The sequence below is a fragment of the Microcaecilia unicolor genome, chromosome 1, assembly GCF_901765095.1.
Source record: "Microcaecilia unicolor chromosome 1, aMicUni1.1, whole genome shotgun sequence".
Taxonomy (NCBI): domain Eukaryota; kingdom Metazoa; phylum Chordata; class Amphibia; order Gymnophiona; family Siphonopidae; genus Microcaecilia; species Microcaecilia unicolor.
Window position 1 is genome coordinate 588,515,148 of NC_044031.1, and position 19,686 is coordinate 588,534,833.

General features: G+C 44.6%; 1 protein-coding gene across 2 annotated transcripts in view; it reads right to left on the reverse strand.

The window, feature by feature from the left end:
* Positions 1-19,686, reverse strand: part of ASAP1 (ArfGAP with SH3 domain, ankyrin repeat and PH domain 1) — an 803,986-nt gene that overhangs the window by 317,857 nt on the left and 466,443 nt on the right. The window lies entirely within an intron of this gene.

The window sequence follows — 19,686 nt, forward strand, 5'->3', positions numbered from 1 at the left end:
GAGAGAGTGAATGTGCGAGTGTGTGTGTGTGAGAGAGATAGAGTGAGTCTGGGTGCGAGTGTGTCTGTGAGAGAGAGAGAGTGTGTGTGTGAGAATGAGAGTGTGTGCAAGTGCGTATGTGAAGACACTGTGTGAGAGAGAGTGTGTGTGTTTCACACAGATACAGTGTGTGTGAGAGAGAGTGTGTGTGAGACACAGACTCTCTGTGAGACTGAGTGTATGAGAACAAGAGAGTGGGTGAGTGTGTGACACATAGAGAGTGAATGTGAGACACAGAGTGTGTGAAAGACAGTGTGTGAGAGTGAGAGAAAGACATTAACTGTGAGAAAGAGTGTGTGTGTGACAGAGATACCCCTCCTCTGGTGTCAGGCCCCCCTCCCTCCCTCTCTCTGGTGTCAGGCCCCCCCTCTCTCTTTGGTGTCTGAGCGTTACTGTGCAGGACGCTGAGCTCTGGCTGTGCTTCAAGGAACTGACCAATCCTATTTAATAGAATGCACCTCCAACATTCTGAAGCCGAGAAACCTCATGTGGTTGGTCACTTCTGCTTGTGACGAACCCGGAAGTACGTGATGTCAATTCAGGAGATGGATACAGAGAGTAGGAATGCCTCAGCCATGCAGTCAGCGTCAGAATGTTGGAGGTGTGTTTTATTATATAATATATATATATATATATATATATATATATATAGACACATATACATACACACACATATATATAAATCTATACAGACACACAAAAACAAAATAATATAGTAAGTGACAGCAGATAAAGACCTATATGGTCCATCCAGTCTGCCCAACAAGATAAACTCATTTTATATGATATGCAATACTTTATATGTATACCCGAGTTTGATTTGTCCTTGCCATTCTCAGGGCACACACCATATAAGTCTGCCCAGCACTCTTCTTGTACTAAAAGTTCTTAAGCTAACTTCGAAGCCCCTTAAAATTTACACTCAAGCCCATCCCTATATATTAAGTCACAATCAGGGCGTAGATGGTAGAAGTCTGCCCTGCACTGGTTTTGCTTCCCAATTACCAGTGTCAACACCCAATCTCTGCTAAGATTTTGTGGATCCATTTCTTCTAAACAGGATTCCTTTGTGTTTATCCCACGCATGTCTGAATGCCATTACCATTTTCATCTCCACCACCTCTCACGGGAGGGCCCTCCACATATTCACCACCCTCTCTGTGAAAAAGTACTTCCTGAAATTATTCCTGAGTCTGCCCCTCTTCAACCTCACTTCATGTCCTCTAGTTCTACCACCTTTCTGTCTCCAGAAAAGGTTTGTTTGCAGATTAATACTTTTCAAATATTTGAATGTCTGTAACATCACCTGTTTCTCTTCATACGGTTCGCAACGTACAGACACACACAAACACACACACAGATATATATATATATATATATATATATATATATATATATATATATATATATATACACACACACACACACAACTCAAAGTCCTGGATTTCAAGCATGCTGACTTTAGTAAAATGGGGGAATACCTAAGGAAGGAGCTGATGGGCTGGAAGGACGTATGAGAAGTGGAAGGACAGTGGTTCAGGCTGAAAGAAGCTATAAATGGGCCACAAACCTTTATGTAAGGAAAGTAAATAAAAGCAAGAGAAAAAGGAAACCGCTATGGTTCTCCAAGTAAGTGGCTGAGAAAATAAAGGCTAAAGAGTTCGCGTTCCAGAAATACAAAAAAACTCAAGACGAGGAACACGGGGGAGGAATACCGGAGTAAACTGAAAGAAGCCAAGAGAGAGGTACGTCTGGCGAAAGCGCGAGCAGAAGAACAAATGGCTAGAAAGGTAAAGAGGGGTGACAAAAATTTCTTCAGGTATATTAGTGAAAGGAGAATGGCTAAAAAGGGAATTGTGAGACTAAAAGATACTGCAAACCGCTATGTAGATAATGATGAAGAAAAGGCAAATTTGCTAAATAGATACTTTTGTTCTGTTTTTACTGAAGAAAATCCGGGAGAAGGACCACGATGGACTGGCAAAAGTTCATTTGAGAATGGAGTGGATATAGCACCGTTCACGGAAGAGAGTGTGTATCAACAGCTAGAAAAACTAAAGGTGGACAAAGCCATAGGACCGGATGGGATCCACCCCAGGACATTGAGGGAGCTCAGAGAGGTTCTGGCAGGTCCTCTTAAAGATTTGTTTAATAAATCCTTAGAAATGGGAGAGGTTCCGAGGGATTGGAGAACGGCGGAGGTGGTCCCTCTTCACAAAAGTGGTGATAGGGAAGAAGCGGGAAACTACAGGCCGGTAAGCCTCACTTCGATTATTGGAAAAGTATTGGAAGCGATGCTGAAGGAAAGGATAGTGAATTTCCTGGAAGAAAATGAGTTGCAAGATCCGAGACAACATGGTTTTACCAAAGGGAAATCATGCCAAACGAATCTCATTGAATTCTTTGATTGGGTGACCGGAGAATTGAACCGTGGACGTGCTATAGACGTAATCTACTTAGATTTCAGCAAGGCTTTTGACACGGTTCCCCACAGGAGGCTCTTAAATAAACTGGATGGGCTGAAGATAGGACTCAAAGTGGTGAACTGGATTAGGAACTGGTTGACGGACAGGTGCCAAAGGGTTGTGGTTAATGGAGTTCGCTAGGAGGAGGGAAAGGTGAGTAGTGGAGTGCCTCAGGGATCGGTGCTGGGGCCGATTCTGTTCAATATATTTGTGAGTGACATTGCCGAAGGGTTAGAAGGTAAAGTTTGCCTATTTGCGGATGATACTAAGATTTGTAACACAGTGGACACCCTGGAGGTAGTGGAAAACATGAAAAAGGATCTGGAAAAGCTAGAAGAATGGTCTAAGGTTTGGCAATTAAAATTCAATGCGAAGAAATGCAAAGTGATGCACTTAGGGAGTAGAAATCCAAGAGAGGAGTGTGTGTTAGGCGGTGAGAGTCTGCTAGGTACGGATGGGGAGAGGGATCTTGGGATCATAGTATTTGAGGATCTGAAGGCGATGAAACAGTGTGACAAGGCGGTGGCCGTAGCTAGATGGTTACTAGGCTGTATAGAGAGAGGTGTGACCAGCAGAAGAAAAGAGGTGTTGATGCCCCTGTACAAGTCGTTGGTGAGGCCCCACCTGGAGTATTGTGTTCAGTTTTGGAGGCCGTATCTTGCTAAGGATGTAAAAAGAATTGAAGCGGTGCAAAGAAAAGCTACGAGGATGGTATGGGATTTGCGTTACAAGACGTATGAGGAGAGACTTGCGGACCTGAACATGTATACCCCTGGAGGAAAGAAGAAACAGGGGTGATATGATACAGACGTTCAAATATTTGAAAGGTATTAATTCGCAAACAAACCTTTTCCGGAGATGGGAAGGCAGTAGAACGAGAGGGCATGAAATGAGATTGAAGGGGGGCAGACTCAAGAAGAATGTCAGGAAGTATTTTTTCACGGAGAGGGTGGTGGATGCTTGGAATGCCCTCCCGCGGGAGGTGGTGGAAATGAAAACGGTAACGGAATTCAAACATGCATGGGATAAACATAAAGGAATCCTGTGCAGAAGGAAGGGATCCTTAGGAGCTTAGCCTAGAATGGGTGGCAGAGCTGGTGGTTGGGAGGCGGGGCTAGTGCTGGGCAGACTTATAGGGTCTGTGCCAGAGCTGGTGGTTGGGAGGTGGGGATAGGGCTGGCCAGACTTATACGGTCTGTGCACTGAAGAGGACAGTACAAATAAAAAAGTAGCACATATGAATTTATCTTCTTGGGCAGACTGGATGGACCGTGCAGGTCTTTTTCTGCCGTCATCTACTATATATATATATATATATATATATATATATATATATATATACAGTGCACTCCATTTAAGTGCATGTTGCATAAGCGCATGCTCTGTTTAACTGCATGCCGTACTTCGGTCCCATTTTTGGCACCATCAATTTCTGTGGGGACAAACTTCGGTTTAGCGCACCACTGATAAGTGCAAGATTCGCTTATATGTATGGTTCAAGACCGCTCCTCTGCAGGAAAGACTCTGCATAAGAACATGCATGGAATATGGAAGCCAATTGGCGCGTGACAACCAACGAGATTTCAAATTTACTGCCTCTTTAACTGCCACAGGCAGAATAAGTGAAAGAATGTTGTTAGGGCGTACACCGGGATCGTCATCCCAGCAGAACTGTAAGACTTTAACACTGGCTGAACGAATGCTAAGTGCAAAGTGATGCATGTGGGAAAGAGGAACCCAAATTATAGCTATGTAATGCAAGGTTCCATGTTAGGAGTCACGGACCAAGAAAGAGATCTAGGTGTTGTCGTTGATGATACGTTGAAACCTTCTGCTCAGTGTGCTGCTGCGGATAAGAAAGCAAATAGAATGTTAGGTATTATTAAGAAAGGAATGGAAAACAAAAATGAGGATGTTATAATGCCTTTGTATCGCTCCATGGTGTGACTGCACCTCGAATATTGTGCTCAATTCTAGTCACCGCATCACAAAAAAGATATAGTGGAATTAGAAAAGGAGCAGAGAAAGGCGACAAAAATGATAAAGGGGATGGGATGACTTCCCTATGAGGAAAGGCTAAAGTGGCTACGGCTCTTCAGCTTGGAGAAAAGGCGGCTGAGGGGAGATATGATAGAGGTCTATAAAATAATGAGTTGAGTTGAACGAGTAAATGTGAAGCGTCTGTTCACGCTTTCCAAAAATACTAGGACTAGGGGGCATGCGATGAAGCTACAATGTAGTAAATTTAAAATGAATCAAATAAATGTTTTCTTCACTTCACGTGTAATTAAACTCTGGAATTCGTTGCCAGAGAATGTGGTAAGGCGGTTAGCTTAGCGGAGTTTATAAAAGGTTTGGACGGCTTCCAAAAGGAACAGTCCACAGACCGTTATTAAATGGACTTGGGGAAAATCCACTATTTCTGGGATAAGCAGTATAAAATGTTTCGTACATTTTTGGAATCTTGCTAGGTATTTGTGACCTGGATTGGCCACTGTTGGAAACAGGATGCTGGGCTCGATGGACCTTTGGTCTTTCCCAGTATGGTACTTATGAATAGAAGTTCTTAAAAAATTAGAAAACAAACAAAGTAAAGCATCTATTGCTAAAGAATATGGTGTTAATCCCAGTCAAATTTCACGTGTCTTGAAGCAGAAAGACCAGCTTCTGGAAGACTGGCAAAACAATACAAATCCACAACGGAAACGAAAACGGGTGGGAAAATGTGAGGAGGTAGAAGATGCTCTTCTTCGGTGGTTTTCTCAAGTCAGGAGCAGTTTCCTGCCAGTGGTCCACTGCTTATGGAGAAAGCTAACTAGCTAACTGAAAGTCTTGGACTAACTGAATTGAAAGCCACTGTTGGATTGTTGGAAAGATGGAAGGAGAGGAACAGCATACAATTCAAGAAACAGCATGGTGAAAAACAAGACACTGATGACTTTGGTGCTGAAAATTGGGTTGTTTCAGTTCTTCCTACCATCTTGAATGAGTTTGCAACTCGTGACATTTTCAATGCTGACGAAAATGGTCTCTACTGGAGAGTGATTCCTGATGGAACACCTGCATTCAAATATGCCGAAACTATTGGAGGTAAAACATTGAGGGACCGACTGACAATCCTCCTTTGCTGCAATATGGATGGGAGTGAGAAGTTGAAACCCCTCATCATTGGAAAGAGCAAACAGCCCCATTGCTTCAAGAAAGTTAAGCGACTTCCTGTGTCATACGAGGCTAACGCACATTCATGGATGACTGGGGAAATTTGGAAGCAGTGGCTAAAGAAGTTAGACGCTAGAATGTGGGCACAAAAGCGTCAGATTTTGCTGCTTTGTGATAATTGTGCTGCACACAGGGATGATGTCAGGCTGTCTAACGTCAAGGTGGTCTTCCTGCCACCAAACACTACCTCTCTGATTCAACCTATGGATCAGGGCATAATAGCCAATTTCAAAAAACATTATCGGGCTCTTGTGCTACGTCGTCTCATGAGCGTTATGGATGACCAGACTGGCAAGGATAAACGTGCTGTTGAACTGGCTAGTAATCTATCACTGTTGTTTCCCTACATATGCAGAAAGAAGCCTGGAATCATGTTACACAGGCAACCATTGTGAACTGTTAGAAGCTGGCAAGCTTTGTTAAGGATGTGGAGAGGGACGAAACAGATGCAGCTGTTGCAAATGCGTCAGATGAACAGGCTATTGACATCCAGCCGCTGTTACTGAAGAGGAGTTTCATCGCTACGTAGCTGTTGATTATGATCTACAAACAGCTGACGACAGCACTGATGTCCAGATATGTACCTACATGCAGGCAACGGCTGATGATGAAATGAGCAGCGAAGCACAAGCTGACGAAATTCAACAACCTCCTGTCACTTTTGCAAGAGCGCTGGAGAGTCTGAACACCGTGCGGGCCTATCTGGAGGCCCCTGGATGTCAATGCTATGACAGTTTTTACCACCTGACAGACGTAGCCTATGGAACTCACAGACACAAGAGTGTACAGAGGACTATGACTGATTACGTCAAGTAAGCCTAATGTCAGTTAACGGAGACTGTATACTGTACGTATAATAAACAGTTTATCAGATGTCAAGCTTCTTTGGGTCAGAACGGTTAAGTGCACGCTCCGGTTAACTGCATGTATTTCTTTGGTCCAAGACCCTTGCGCTTAAGCGGATTGCACGGTGTGTATATATATATATACACAAATATAAAATATATAAGAATACAAAAAAACAATGTGACAAATATATGTATGATGAAAAAAATTCAAATACAATCACTACAGTGCAGTTAGTAATTAAAGGATATCCAGAGCACAACAATAAAGATGAAAACAACCGTCTACATATATGGCATATTAAAAGGCAATATATAAAAAAGGCAATACACAAAAAAAGCAGATTTGAATCATCCACAAGGTAGGTTGGTGTGAATACTAACCTTGGTGCTGTATTTCCAAGAGTTAGTAGAAAGAATTATTTAGGATAAAGTCTCTGGTGGATGACGTTCTGGTCTAGAAGAAATATGTATTGTGAAGGAGTGGAGCAGATGGAAGTGGAAGGGGAAGGGGAAGGAGTGAGGAGGCTCAAGAGCAAAAGGAGACAGAACAGAGCCTTGCCTTTACTACTTCCCCAGAGAGAGAGAAGAGAAAGGTTAGTGCCCCCTGAAAAATGGAGGAGAGAAAAAGACTACACTACCCAGCAGCCCCGGCGCAAGCCCTGGTATAGAGACTACCTTCCCCAGCAGGTCCCAGGGGAGAACTCTGACAAGGCAAGGGCGGGGACCCTGGAGGGTAATCAGGCGAACGAGGACCAGCTGAAAAGTGGGTGGGACGAGGAACCCATGGAATGGCAAGAGGCTGAGGAGAGGGGGAGAGAGGAGAACCCAGAGGGGCCGATGGACCTCTCAGCCTGGGCTCATTCCTTAGGAAAAAAGCTGAAAAAGCAGGTGAACTCATTGTATGGCAGCTGGGTTTCAAAGGGGAAAGAGAAAGGGTCATGAGGGAGGAGGATCAGTGCATTAATAGAGTGACCCAGAAAGGGTGGGATCTTTTCCCTTTCCCCAACAAGGGTTCAGTCCATGTTTGAACTGTGTGTAAAGGAGTGCTAGGGTGTGGAGGAGGGGAGTGTTCCCTCCCCCGAAGTGACCTGCTCCCAGACTACAGGAAACTGGGTGCTTTGAACTGAGTGCTAAGGCACGAAGAAGTGTTTATTTGAGCTGTTTTCAAAAGCCAGGAGGGAGCAAGTTGCAGAGGTTTTTTTTTTGAAGCTGTGGACTGGACGCTCACCTCCCTCCCAAAGAGAGGGGAGGGGTGAGCAGGAGAGCCGGCCGGTTGGGATTGTTTAAGGAGGCTCCCCCCCCGGTTCTAAAAACAGCAGGGCTTGAGTTGTTTTCTTTTTGCTTTTTACCCCTGCCGGGCGTGTGCCCTGAGAGAAAAACAGGGGAAGGCTGTTTTGAAGGGCTGCTGTATTTCTTTTGAACTTGCTGGACTCTCAATCCCTGAAAATAAAAGGAACTTATTGGTTTTTACTTTTTTTGAGTTGACTTCTTTAAGCCTGCCCTGAGGACTCCCATGGACTACAAGCTTGGGACAGGAATCCTGTGGGTGTAACAGCCGGTCTCAGGCAGGCAAGATCCTCTGGCCCCCGAGAGGCCGTGGGAGTTTTCACAGTATGTGAATGAACGGTTTCTCTCTCTCCCCCCCCCCCCCCCCCCCTTTTTCCTTTCTTTCTCTTATGGAAACCTCCCACAGACACTTCCTGAACCCAACTTACATTCATTTTTGGAAACATGGTTGGTAGACACTCTCTGCTGCGTACTACTGGCCTTCTGCTAATTTAACAAGCACATCGGATGGAGCAGAAGCATGATTCTTCAACCCGACTGAGTAGTCATATTTCGCTTACTTATGTACATAAATTTGATATCCTAAAAGCGCTACGTGGCGGAAACCAGCTCGACTATGGAGATCATACAGTATTTTGTTTTCAAGATTATTCAGCAGAGGTATCTGCAGCATGGAAAACAATCACCCCTATCTGCACAGATTTAGTAAAGAGCCACAGTCTCTTCAATGTGGCATATTCAGAAAAGTTGCGGATCTTTCATAATGAGGCCACGCATGTTTTGAACTCTACATCTAACGCTTCACAGTCTGTGGCTAATTTAACATCTTCGCCTCCTTAATGAAGTTGCAGACAGGTATTTGGGATATTGCAGGACCAGAACTATATGGAGATATAACGAGACAGGTGACGATGGAATTCCCATTACATTTGGTAATGCCACATAAGACTTGCACTGAAGACCGGTAGGTTGAAAAATTTCAGACCTACTTAACTACTTCGTCTGCCATATTCTAATCTGTACTTATCACTTTATCAACTGCTCATGTGTCAGACCTTGAATTCTTATACCAAGTACAGCGCTGCCGAGCCCGGTACTCGGACCAGGTTCTGCTTGGCGGCCGAACAACCCCGGGTTTCACCTGTGCTGACCACCGTTCCCCAGAGGTTGAGCCCCTAGGTGTGGGTGGCCTGCAGGGCTTACGAGATGGAGCAGGAAGCGGGGTGATGAATGTGAAGGCCAGACAGTCAGCAGGCAAGAGAGTGATCCAGGTACAGGCAGAGTCAGTAGGCAGGCAGCATACTCAAGAGTAATCCAGGTACAGGCAGAGTCAGTAACGAAGAACAACGTAGAGGAGAAGCACACTACTGAACAAGTAACACCTACCAAAGTAGAAGCCAAAGCAAGGAGTCTAGGGAGAGCTCAGCTGATAAAGTGCTGGCGTCTGACATCAGCAAGGAAAATGGGGCACAGCCATAGGACAAGAGCAGGGGAACGAAGAACCGGAAGACCAATAGGAGAGAAGCAAGGGAAGCCAGGCAGAGGAAGAGCAGACCCAGGTGCATAGAAGCAAAGCAATCAAGGAGCCTGCAGCCAGAGAAGAACCACACACATATGGCTCAGGGCTGTGCCAGTCAAGTGTGCGTGTCGATGGGACCCTGCGCAACGCGAGGACGCTGCTTACGATGAGGTAGGGGTCATGACATCATGATACTAAGGTTTAGGGCTAATGATAACATTGATGGGGCAAGAGGGGAATAGAAATCTTACCATCCTAAATTATTTTATGTTTTCTATGGTAAAAATGACGACCGAGGGGGGGGGGGGGGGGGGGGGAGGGGAACGATAAGAGTTATAATATTTGTTTAACTTGTGCCATCCTGTGGGTACTACCTCACATTCAGAGTTTCATATTGGCGCTTAATCTGCTCGCTTCCTTCCCTTAAACCTGCATAATCAGTATGTTTATAATTATTGTGGGATAAGATCTTTATAGAGGCATAGCAGTGAAATATTCTAGGTGCTACTACTAATGCTGTCGCGGTTTCCTCCTTGAGGATAGAATGGGTGGATGACACACAGGTTGGATTATTTAAATACTATTCATCTTTGACTGCATTTGGAGGCTGTGGGAAGAGAGAGATATGCAACCTTTTGGATTTTTTGTTGGTACACTGTTCCCTGGAAATAATGGATGAGACTCTAAGGGGGAGACTGTAGCTCCCATATTCAACACCAAGTGGGTGGTCGACATTTACTAGTAATAAGGGATAGGGTAAAGAGGGAGAAACGTGGGATTTGGGGGGAGGGATGGGTGGTATTTTTTTTCCTCACCGGAGACCTCTTGAGATGTTGGGAACACTGTCCTTTAGTGAAGGTGGGACGACCTGGGGCTGGGGGGCTGTTCCACATACAGAACCTATTCATATGGACATAACAGCGAAAGGAATTAAATGAGTCCTTTAAAGATTTTATTGTGGAATGTCGGTAAGGGGGTGAGTGACTTCATCAATTAGAAGACAAAAATTTTTTAGAATTTCTTCATCGTCATAAAATTGATATAGCTTTTTTTTTAAACACGAGACCCCCCTGTCTTCCTTGGAACACCATACATTTCAGAAATGGTGTGTGGGCTCCGTGTTGGATTCCCCAGCCTCTCGGAGGGCTGGGGTTCTCATCTTATTTAGGAAGTCAATGGATTTTCACATTCATTTGGTCATTCAGGGGCCTGAAGGCCGATCTGTGGTAGCTCGAGTGACTATCAACAAGCATCAAATGGTTTTATGCAATGTGTATGCACCCAACTCTTATGATAAATGGTTTTTCTCTAGGTTGATTAATGTTTTATTGCTCAACCAGATATTATTATGGGTGGGGATTTTAATTTGGCTTTTGTCATGTCCCCTTCCACAACGCAAGTGGCGTCCTCGGGCTGTGCGGGGTCCCGTCGACATGCATAATTGACTGGCACAGCCCTGAGCCATGTGTGTGTAGTTCTTCTCTGGGCTTGTTCAGAGAGACAGTGGCTGCAGGCTCCTTGATTGCTTTGCTTCCACACACCTGTGTCTGCTCTACCACTGCCTGGCTTCCCTTGCTTCTCTCCTATTGGTCTTCCAGTTCCTCCTCCCCCTGCTCTTGTCCTATGGCTGTGCTCCTTCTCCCTGCTGGTTCCTGCTGATGTCAGACGCCAGCACTTTATCAGCTGAGCTCTTCCTGGACTCTGTTTTGGCTTCTACTTTGGTAGGTGTTACTTGCTCAGTACTACTACTACTACTATTTAACATTTCTAAAGCGCTACCAGGGTTACGCAGCGCTGTACAATCTAACAAAAAGGACAGTCCCTGCTCAAAGGAGCTTACAATCTAAAGGACAAAAAAGTGCAGTCAATCAAATTGGGGGCAGTCTAGATTTCCTGGATAGAGGTACAATGGTTAGGTGCCGAAAGCGACATTGAAGAGGTGGGCTTTGAGCAAGGATTTGAAGATGGGCAGGGAGGGGGCTTGGCGTATGGGCTAAGGGAGTTTATTCCAAGCATAGGGTGAAGCGAGGCAGAAAGGGCGGAGCCTGGAGTTGGCGGTGGTGGAGAAGGGTACTGAAAGGAGGGATTTGTCCTGTGAGCGGAGGTTACGGGTAGGAGCGTAAGGGGAGATGAGGGTAGAGAGGTAATAAGGGGCTGCAGATTGAGTGCATTTGTAGGTTAGTAGGAGAAGCTTGAACTGTATGCGGTACCTGATCGGAAGCCAGTAAAGTGACTTGAGGAGAGGGGTGAAATAAGCGTATCGGTCTAGGCGGAAGATAAGACGGGCAGCAGAGTTCTGAACGGATTGAAGGGGGGATAGATGGTTAAGTGGGAGACCAGTGAGGAGTAGGTTGCAGTAGTCAAGGCGAGAGGTGATGAGAGAGTGGATGAGAGTTCGGGTGGTGTGCTCGGAGAGGAAGGGGCGAATTTTGCTGATGTTATAGAGAAAGAAGCGACAGGTCTTAGCTGTCTGCTGGATATGGGCAGAGAAGGAGAGGAAGGAGTCGAAGATGACTCCGAGGTTGCGGGCAGATGAGAAGGGGAGGATGAGGGTGTTGTCGACTGAAATAGAGAGTGGAGGGAGAGAAGTGGGTTTGGGTGGAAAGACAATGAGCTTGGTCTTGGCCATGTTCAGTTTCAAGTGGCGGTTGGACATCCAGGCAGCAATGTCGGATAAGCAGCCTGATACTTTGGCCTGGGTTTCCGCAGTGATGTCTGGTGTGGAGAGGTAAAGCTGGGTGTCGTCACCATAAAGATGGTATTGGAAACCATGAGATGAGATCAGCGAGCCCAGGGAAGTGGTGTAGATTGAGAAAAGAAGGAGTCCAAGGACAGATCCCTGAGGAACACCAACAGAGAGCGGGATGAGGGTGAAGGAAGATCCATGAAAATGTACTCTGAAGGTACGGTGAAAGAGATAAGAGGAGAACCAGGAGAGGACAGAGCCCTGGAACCCAAATGAGGATAGTGCAGCAAGAAGTAAATTATGATTGACAGTGTCAAAAGCGGCGGATAGGTCGAGGAGGATGAGGATGGAGTAGTGACCTTTGGATTTGGCAAGAAACAGGTCATTACAGACTTTAATGAGTGCCGTTTCTGTCGAGTGTAGAGGGCGAAAACTACTTGCTCAGTAGTGTGCTTCTTCTCTACTTTGTCCCTCGTTGCTGACTTTGCCTGTAGCTGGATTACTCTCTTGACCTGCTGCCTGCCTATTGACTTTACCTGTGCCTGGATTACTCTCTTGCCTGTTGTTTACCTATTGACATTACCTGTACCTGGATTAGTCCCATGCCTGCTGCCTGCCTATTGATTTTGCTTGTACCTGGATCACTCTCTTGCCTGCTGCCTGTCTAGCCGATGCGTTCACCACCCCGCTTCCAGCTCCATCTCGTAAGTCCTGCAGGCCGCCCGCACCTTCGGGCTCAACCTCTGGGGAACAGCGGTCAACACAGGTGAAACCCGGGGTTGTCCAGCCACCAAGCAGAACCTGGTCCAAGTACCGGGCTCAGCAGCGCTCTACTTGGTACAAGAACTCACAAGTCTGACAGCTTTTGATCCTGCTCAGGACCGTTTCCAACCTACTGGAGAAGAAAATGACAAAGGTGATGGGACGACTTTTTTTTTGTTACATTTGTACCCCGCGCTTTCCCACTCACGGCAGGCTCAATGCGGCTTACATATACAGGTACTTATTTGTACCTGGGGCAATGGAGGGTTAAGTGACTTGCCCAGAGTCACAAGGAGCTGCCTGTGCCTGAAGTGGGAATCGAACTCAGTTCCCCAGGACCAGAGTCCACCACCCTAACCACTAGGCCACTCCTTCCCTATGAGGAAAGGCTGAAGCGGCTAGGGCTCTTCAGCTTGCAGAAATGATGGCTGAGGGGAGACATGATAGAGGTCTATAAAATAATGAGTTGTGTGGAATGGGTAGATGTGAATCATTTGTTTACTCTTTCCCAAAATACTAGGACTAGGGGGAATGCGATGAAGCTACAAAGTAGTAAATTTAAAGTGAATCAGAGAAAATGCTTCTTCACTCAATGTTTAATTAAACTCTGGACTTCGTTGCCAAAGAATGTGGTAAAGGTGGTTAGCTTAGTGGGGTTTAAAAAGTTTTGGATGGCTTCCTAAAGGAAAAGTCCATAGACTATTATTAAAATGCACTTGGGGAAAATCCACTGCTTATTTCTGGGATAAGCAGCATAAAATGTATTGCGCTTTTTTGGGATCTTGCCAGGTATTTTTGACCTGGATTGGCAACTGTTGGAAATAGGATGCTGGGCTTGATGGACCTTTGGTCTGTCCCAGAGTGGCAATACTTATGTACTTATGACTAGTGAATCCAACTGTCTCGAGTTTACCTCTTTTGTGTAGCACCTTGGATATTGTTACGAATCTGCCCAAGTTTCAGGCTCTCAGTCATCTCGCCACCTGGTGGCTGCATTGAATTGTCTGTGTGCTGTTTCTTGTTCCAGACTTCAGCCCAGTCCAGTCCAGATCTTCCGGCCTGCCAGACTTGCTTGTCTTGTTTGAGCCTGCACAACACCCTTAGCTGCCTGGTGATTGCTGCATCTCAATCTCAGCTGCTTCTGGGCTTATTAGCCATTTGGAAACTCTCTGCTTGGCCTTTGCATTGTCTATGGTCCCTGGTATGTTGGGTGCTGCTGCACTTCTGCCTAGTCCAGATTATAGTCTGTATTCTTGACTGATTCTAGTTTAGTCTTTGTGTAGCTTTGTGTTCTGTATTGCTTGTTTCCCAGTATTGTTTGTATGTCTTTGTCTAGTTCTAGGTTGTCTGTGTTCCCTGTTTCAGTGGCTGCTTGCAGCTTTCAGTCCTGTCCCTTATCTATCAGTGTTTGCTCCCTGTTTCAGTGGCTGCTTGCAGCTTTCAGTTCTGTCTCTTGTCTATCTGTGTTTGTTCCCTGTTTCAGTGGCTGCTTGCAGCTTTCAGTGCTGTCCCTTGTCTGTCTGAGAGTCCTAGTCTAGTATTCTGCCTAGCCTCCCTGTGTGTTCTAGTCCTTGTGTGTATCCTGCTCGTATCCAGTTCTGGCCCTGTCCGGTAAGTCCTGCCGGCCACCTGCACTCAGGAGCTCAACTCCTGAGGAACGGTGGTCAAGCGCAGGTGAAGTCTAGCTGGCCCTGTCAAAGTTCTGCCTTATCCCTGTGTGGAGTGGTTTTGCCTGCCACTGCCGCTCCTTGGCAGTGGTCCAAGGGCTCACAAACCCAGTTCCTGCCTGGAAAATGTGACAGATATGGTGGATTCCTGGCATTTCATATTGGAGAATGGGATTACACACATCTCTCAAGAGCTCATGCCACACAATCGACAATTGACTATCTGTTGGTGTCCCACTCTTTTTTCAATTTAGCTTCCTCAGAGATAGGGTCCTATGGTATTTCAGACCGTGTTGTGATTTGGGCAATGTTCAAGTTGACTCCTGGGAATAGGGGGCAGGGAAGGTGGAGTCTGCATTTCACTCTTTTTTTTTTTTGATTGATAAATGGAAAGACTATGCACAACACAATGCAGCCCATGTGATACAACCGCTTCTTTATTGGGACGCAGTCAAAGCAGTACTCCGGGGACAGACCGTTGCTTATGTAGCTCACCGAAAGTCTATGACACAAATAAATTTTACATTTGGAAAAACAGATTATTCAAGAACAAATAGTGCTGGGGACTAAAAACAAACACTGGTAACAAGTCAGGCCCTAATGGCATCACAGGCTGCTCTTAATGTACATTATTACATCAGAGGGCAGTTAAATCGCTATCCTACTATAAATATCAGTTATATCTACATGGTAGTAAAGTGGCAAAATGCTCTCTCATTTGATAACAACACACAGAGGTCCTACTAGGGTATTACAGCTGACTGATGATATAGGAAGTAAGACTTCTTCTAATAGGGATATGAATGCTATATTTAAAAATTATTATGAAACATTCTATGAGGCACCAAATGAAGACACATTAGATAGCTCACTCTATTTAGATAACGTACAACTCCACAAGATAACCCCATCTCAGAAAGAAATGTTGAATGCACTTTCCAGGAGGATGAGCTGGCCATGGCACTGGGTGGCTGTGCCCTTAATAAGACACCGGGACCAGATGGCTCTTGAGTCAAATTTTACAAGATCTTATAGGATTACATTAGGCCCTCTTTATTGCAGATGTTTACACTATTAATACAGAATGGATCCATGCCGGAATCACTTTGCATGGCAAAAATAACTGTACTGTTAAAACCAGATATAGACCCTTGTTCTCCTGCATCATATCCCTGATAAATTTTGAAGCCATGTTATTTGTCAAGATGTTGGCAAATCGATTGGCTAAGATCTTTCCAGGTTTGGTGGAGGATTCCCAAGTAGGTTTTGTTTGTGGTCGGACAGTCACTAAAAATTACATACGATTTTAGCATCCTTGGAGTTAGCTAACAGTTGTAAAATCCCTTCTATTCTTTTTAGTTTCGACGCGGAGAAAGCCTTTGACTGGGTCTACTGGTCTTTGTTGTTCAAAACACTCAAGACTTATGGTATTACAGGGTTCTTTTCTCAAGACTGTGCAGATCCTCTACTCAAATCCGTTGGCAATTATGTGGGTCAGTGGGTTATTTTCTGCTCCATTTCCGATCTGGCTTTGGATCTACTTATTAGGGAAATTCTAGCTCATCCAGAGATACAAGGAGTGAAGTTTGAAACGCTAACCTTTAAAATTTCAGCCTTTGTAGATGAGCTCTTAGTTCACTCAACTGTGCTGCAGCGTTCGCTAGAGGCTTTGCTTGAGTTATTTCATGAACACAGGGATTATTCTGGCTTTCGTCTTAATCTTCAAAAGCCTTTGGTGCTTGCATCTTCAGAAAATGTGTGCAGAGATTGGGAAAATTTGTTTCCTCTACGGTGGGCATCCCATTCATTTTGCTATCTTGGAATACGTTTGTCCATGCGGCCTATTGAGCTATATGATCTCAATGTCTCCCGTCTATTAGACTCAACTATGGGTTTATTGAATGGCTGGCAAGAACTGCCTGTAGGACTTCATGGGCGAATTCATTTGTTTAAAATGGTGGAATTCGCAAAATGGCTATATATGATGCAATTAAACTTCAGCGGAAAGATCTTCATACTCTTTATAGCTGTATATCTCGTTTTTGTTGGGGAGGAAAAAAAACTAGGATCCCATTAGTCTATTTAATGGGCCCTTGGCGGGGGAGGGGGTTTCCCCAATCTGTATTCTATATAAATACAGTTTGGCCTGTCTCGCTAGACACCTGGGAGTCTGGCTTTTGGACTGAGAGGATAGGGGAACTTCTTCAATCTTATCATTTTAATTTTCTGTTAAAAGTTCCTACTAATGAATTGCCAGTTCTAATGTGGAACGGTACATTGCTGAAACCATTGCGTAAACTTTGGAAGCTCCTTTCGAAAGCATGGGATGTCTCTCCGCATACCTCCCCTCTTCTACCTATCCAGGGCAATATGCACTTTTTGCTAGGTCAAGAGAATAATAATTTTCAGAGATGGGAGATATTAGGTGTTTCCCAACTAGAGCATATACTTAATCTAAATTGTCTAAATTGTACAGCGCTGCGTAACCCTAGTAGCGCTTTAGAAATGCTAGTTAGTAGTAGTAGTTAGTAGTAATCCGGATGGTTCTTTTGTCCCCTTGAGATAGCTGGGGGAGGGTATATCAACTCAATTAGCGGATGGGTTTGCCTATCACCAACTAGGTTACTATGTTCACTCTTTGGCTAGAACAGCTTTGACTGCAACTCATTATGATTGACTGTGCTCATTTATTTTACTTTGGAAGATTGAGACAGTCTCTCAGTATCATCCCTGCATAAGGCTCTACTACAAATTCTTCCCACTAGTCCTAATGAGCAAGTGAAGGGTAGATGGGCAGAAGATCTACATAGGTCACTAGAGACATTAGATTTGGTGACCCTGGTCGCCCGCATCCCTCATTTAACAGCAGAGGCTGACTTGTGTGAATGTCAAGTATCGTACATATATTTCTCAGACTCAATTGTTTCACATGGGCAGCATTGACACTTCTCTTTGTCTGAAGTGTACATCCCAATCCAATTCATTTTTTCATGCATTTTGGGATTGTTTTGTGGTACGCAATTTTTGGTCTCAGATTGTCCGATACCTGGGGAGAGAGCTGAACTCTGCTATTCCCCTTTCAGCAGCTGGGTTTTTACTGGGTAAATATTAGGCACTCCCTTTTCAGAAAAGAGGACAGTGGAGATTTCTACATAAGGCAGCACTTCTTGGCAAAAGGTCAGTTCTTAAGGTATGGACCACTTCTGCTTCCCCGCCATTTTGAGGGTGGTTAAATCTACTACATCAACACATGTTATGAGAAAGGAGGGAGATAGGTGTGTCCTTTAGATACCAGAAAAGTTTTTTGACCATCTGGGAATTTGTTATTTTTTCACTTGCCCCTAGGGCTCAAAGTTTTATTTTAAATACTCTGTAGTACAGTTTGTAGAGCTGGTCCTAGGTCTTGGGGGGTCTCCTAGGGTGGGTTTTTTGGGGGGAGGGGGATGGATCTCAATAATTGTAGTAAGACAACCTCTGATTTCTTTGATAGAGAGAGGGCTATAAGAATCCATGCCGATCTCTCTATGATGGAATTATCTTAGTGCATTTACACTAGTTTATCATCTCAGGGGAGGTATGTCATTCATCAAAATGTTGTCTTTATGAATAAAAGGCTGGTTGGGAGGGGTTCTGTATAGTGGATTTCTCTTAGCTAACATATAGTGTGGTTGATTATACTGTACAGTAATTGTTGGTGTTGAACTTTTGCTAATATAAACTTTTATCTATAATATAGAGGGCAGGGGAGGTTTAAGGGTAGGGTTGAGGAGGATATACTTGTAAAATGTTTGATGATGGGTATTTTCATACTATGATCCTTATGTATTTTTTTCTTTTATTATGTAATGTTTTGACTGTTTATAATGTTGGATATTATTGTTCTGCACAAGTCATCAATAAACACTTTTGAACAAAATAGAATAGCAAACAGTTAGAAAGATCTCCATAACTGAATAGGATATGGACACACTTACACAGCATAAAAATTCAAACAAATTAAGTACATAGTGCTGTCATTTGTCTGCCAATGCTAGCCAGAATAAAAAAATAAACAGGTTTTTAGTTTTGATTTGAATTTAGAAAAAAGAAGTCTCTGAGCGTAAGGTCAGAGGCAAATTATTCCACAGAAACAGTGCCAAAATAAAAGGTACAGTTTCTTGTGGATTCCTACTGAGTTTTCTTTGGGTGTGGAAGAACCAATTTAGAGTCATTAACAGAACGTAGCACATGGGACAGAATGTAAGGTTAGCTAAGTAGTCTGGAGCTCCATCGCAAAAGGCACTAAAAGATAAAACCAAGACTTTAAACTGAATTTGAGACAGGACAGGCAGCCAGTGAATTTGAGGAAAGAGGGGAGTAATGTGGAGGTGGATGAATATGAGCCTGGGTAGCAGTCAAGGCCTCAGTGAGGTCTCCCTTTGACTGTTGGAACCTAGACCTTTAATGTAGCGTGAGGCCTTAATGAAGCAGCAACTGGTACACGACACCTTAAGAAGCACCAACATCAGTGTCAATTCTCAAGGAAGAGCTATGGTTTCCAGGATAGGCTGATCCTCACTTTGCACTGATGTTGATACATAGTAACATAGTAGATGACGGCAGAAAAAGACCTGCATGGTCCATCCAGTCTGCCCAACAAGATAACTCATATGTGGCACATTTTGTGTATACCTTACCTTGATGTACCTGTCTTTTTCAGGGCACAGACCTTATAAGTCTGCCACAGCACTATCCCCGCCCCCCAACCACCAGCCCTGCCTCCCACCACCGGCTCTGGCACAGACAGTATAAGTCTGCCCAGCAGTATCCCCGCCTCCCACCACCGGCTCTGGCACAGACCGTAGAAGTCTGCCCAGCACTAGCCCCACCTCCCACCACTGGCTCTTGCCACCCAATCTCGGCTAAGCTCCTGAGGATCCATTCCTTCGTCACAGGATTCCTTTATGTTAATCCCACGCATGTTTGAATTCCGTTACCGTTTTCATTTCCACCACCTCCCACGGAAGGGCATTCCAAGCATCCACTACTCTCTCCGTGAAAAAATACTTCCTGACATTTTTTTGAGTCTGCCCCCCTTCAATCTCATTTCATGTCCTCTCGTTCTACCGCCTTCACATCTGCGGAAAAGGTTCGTTTGCGGATTACTACCTTTCAAATATTTGAACGTCTGTATCATATCACCCCTGTTTCTCCT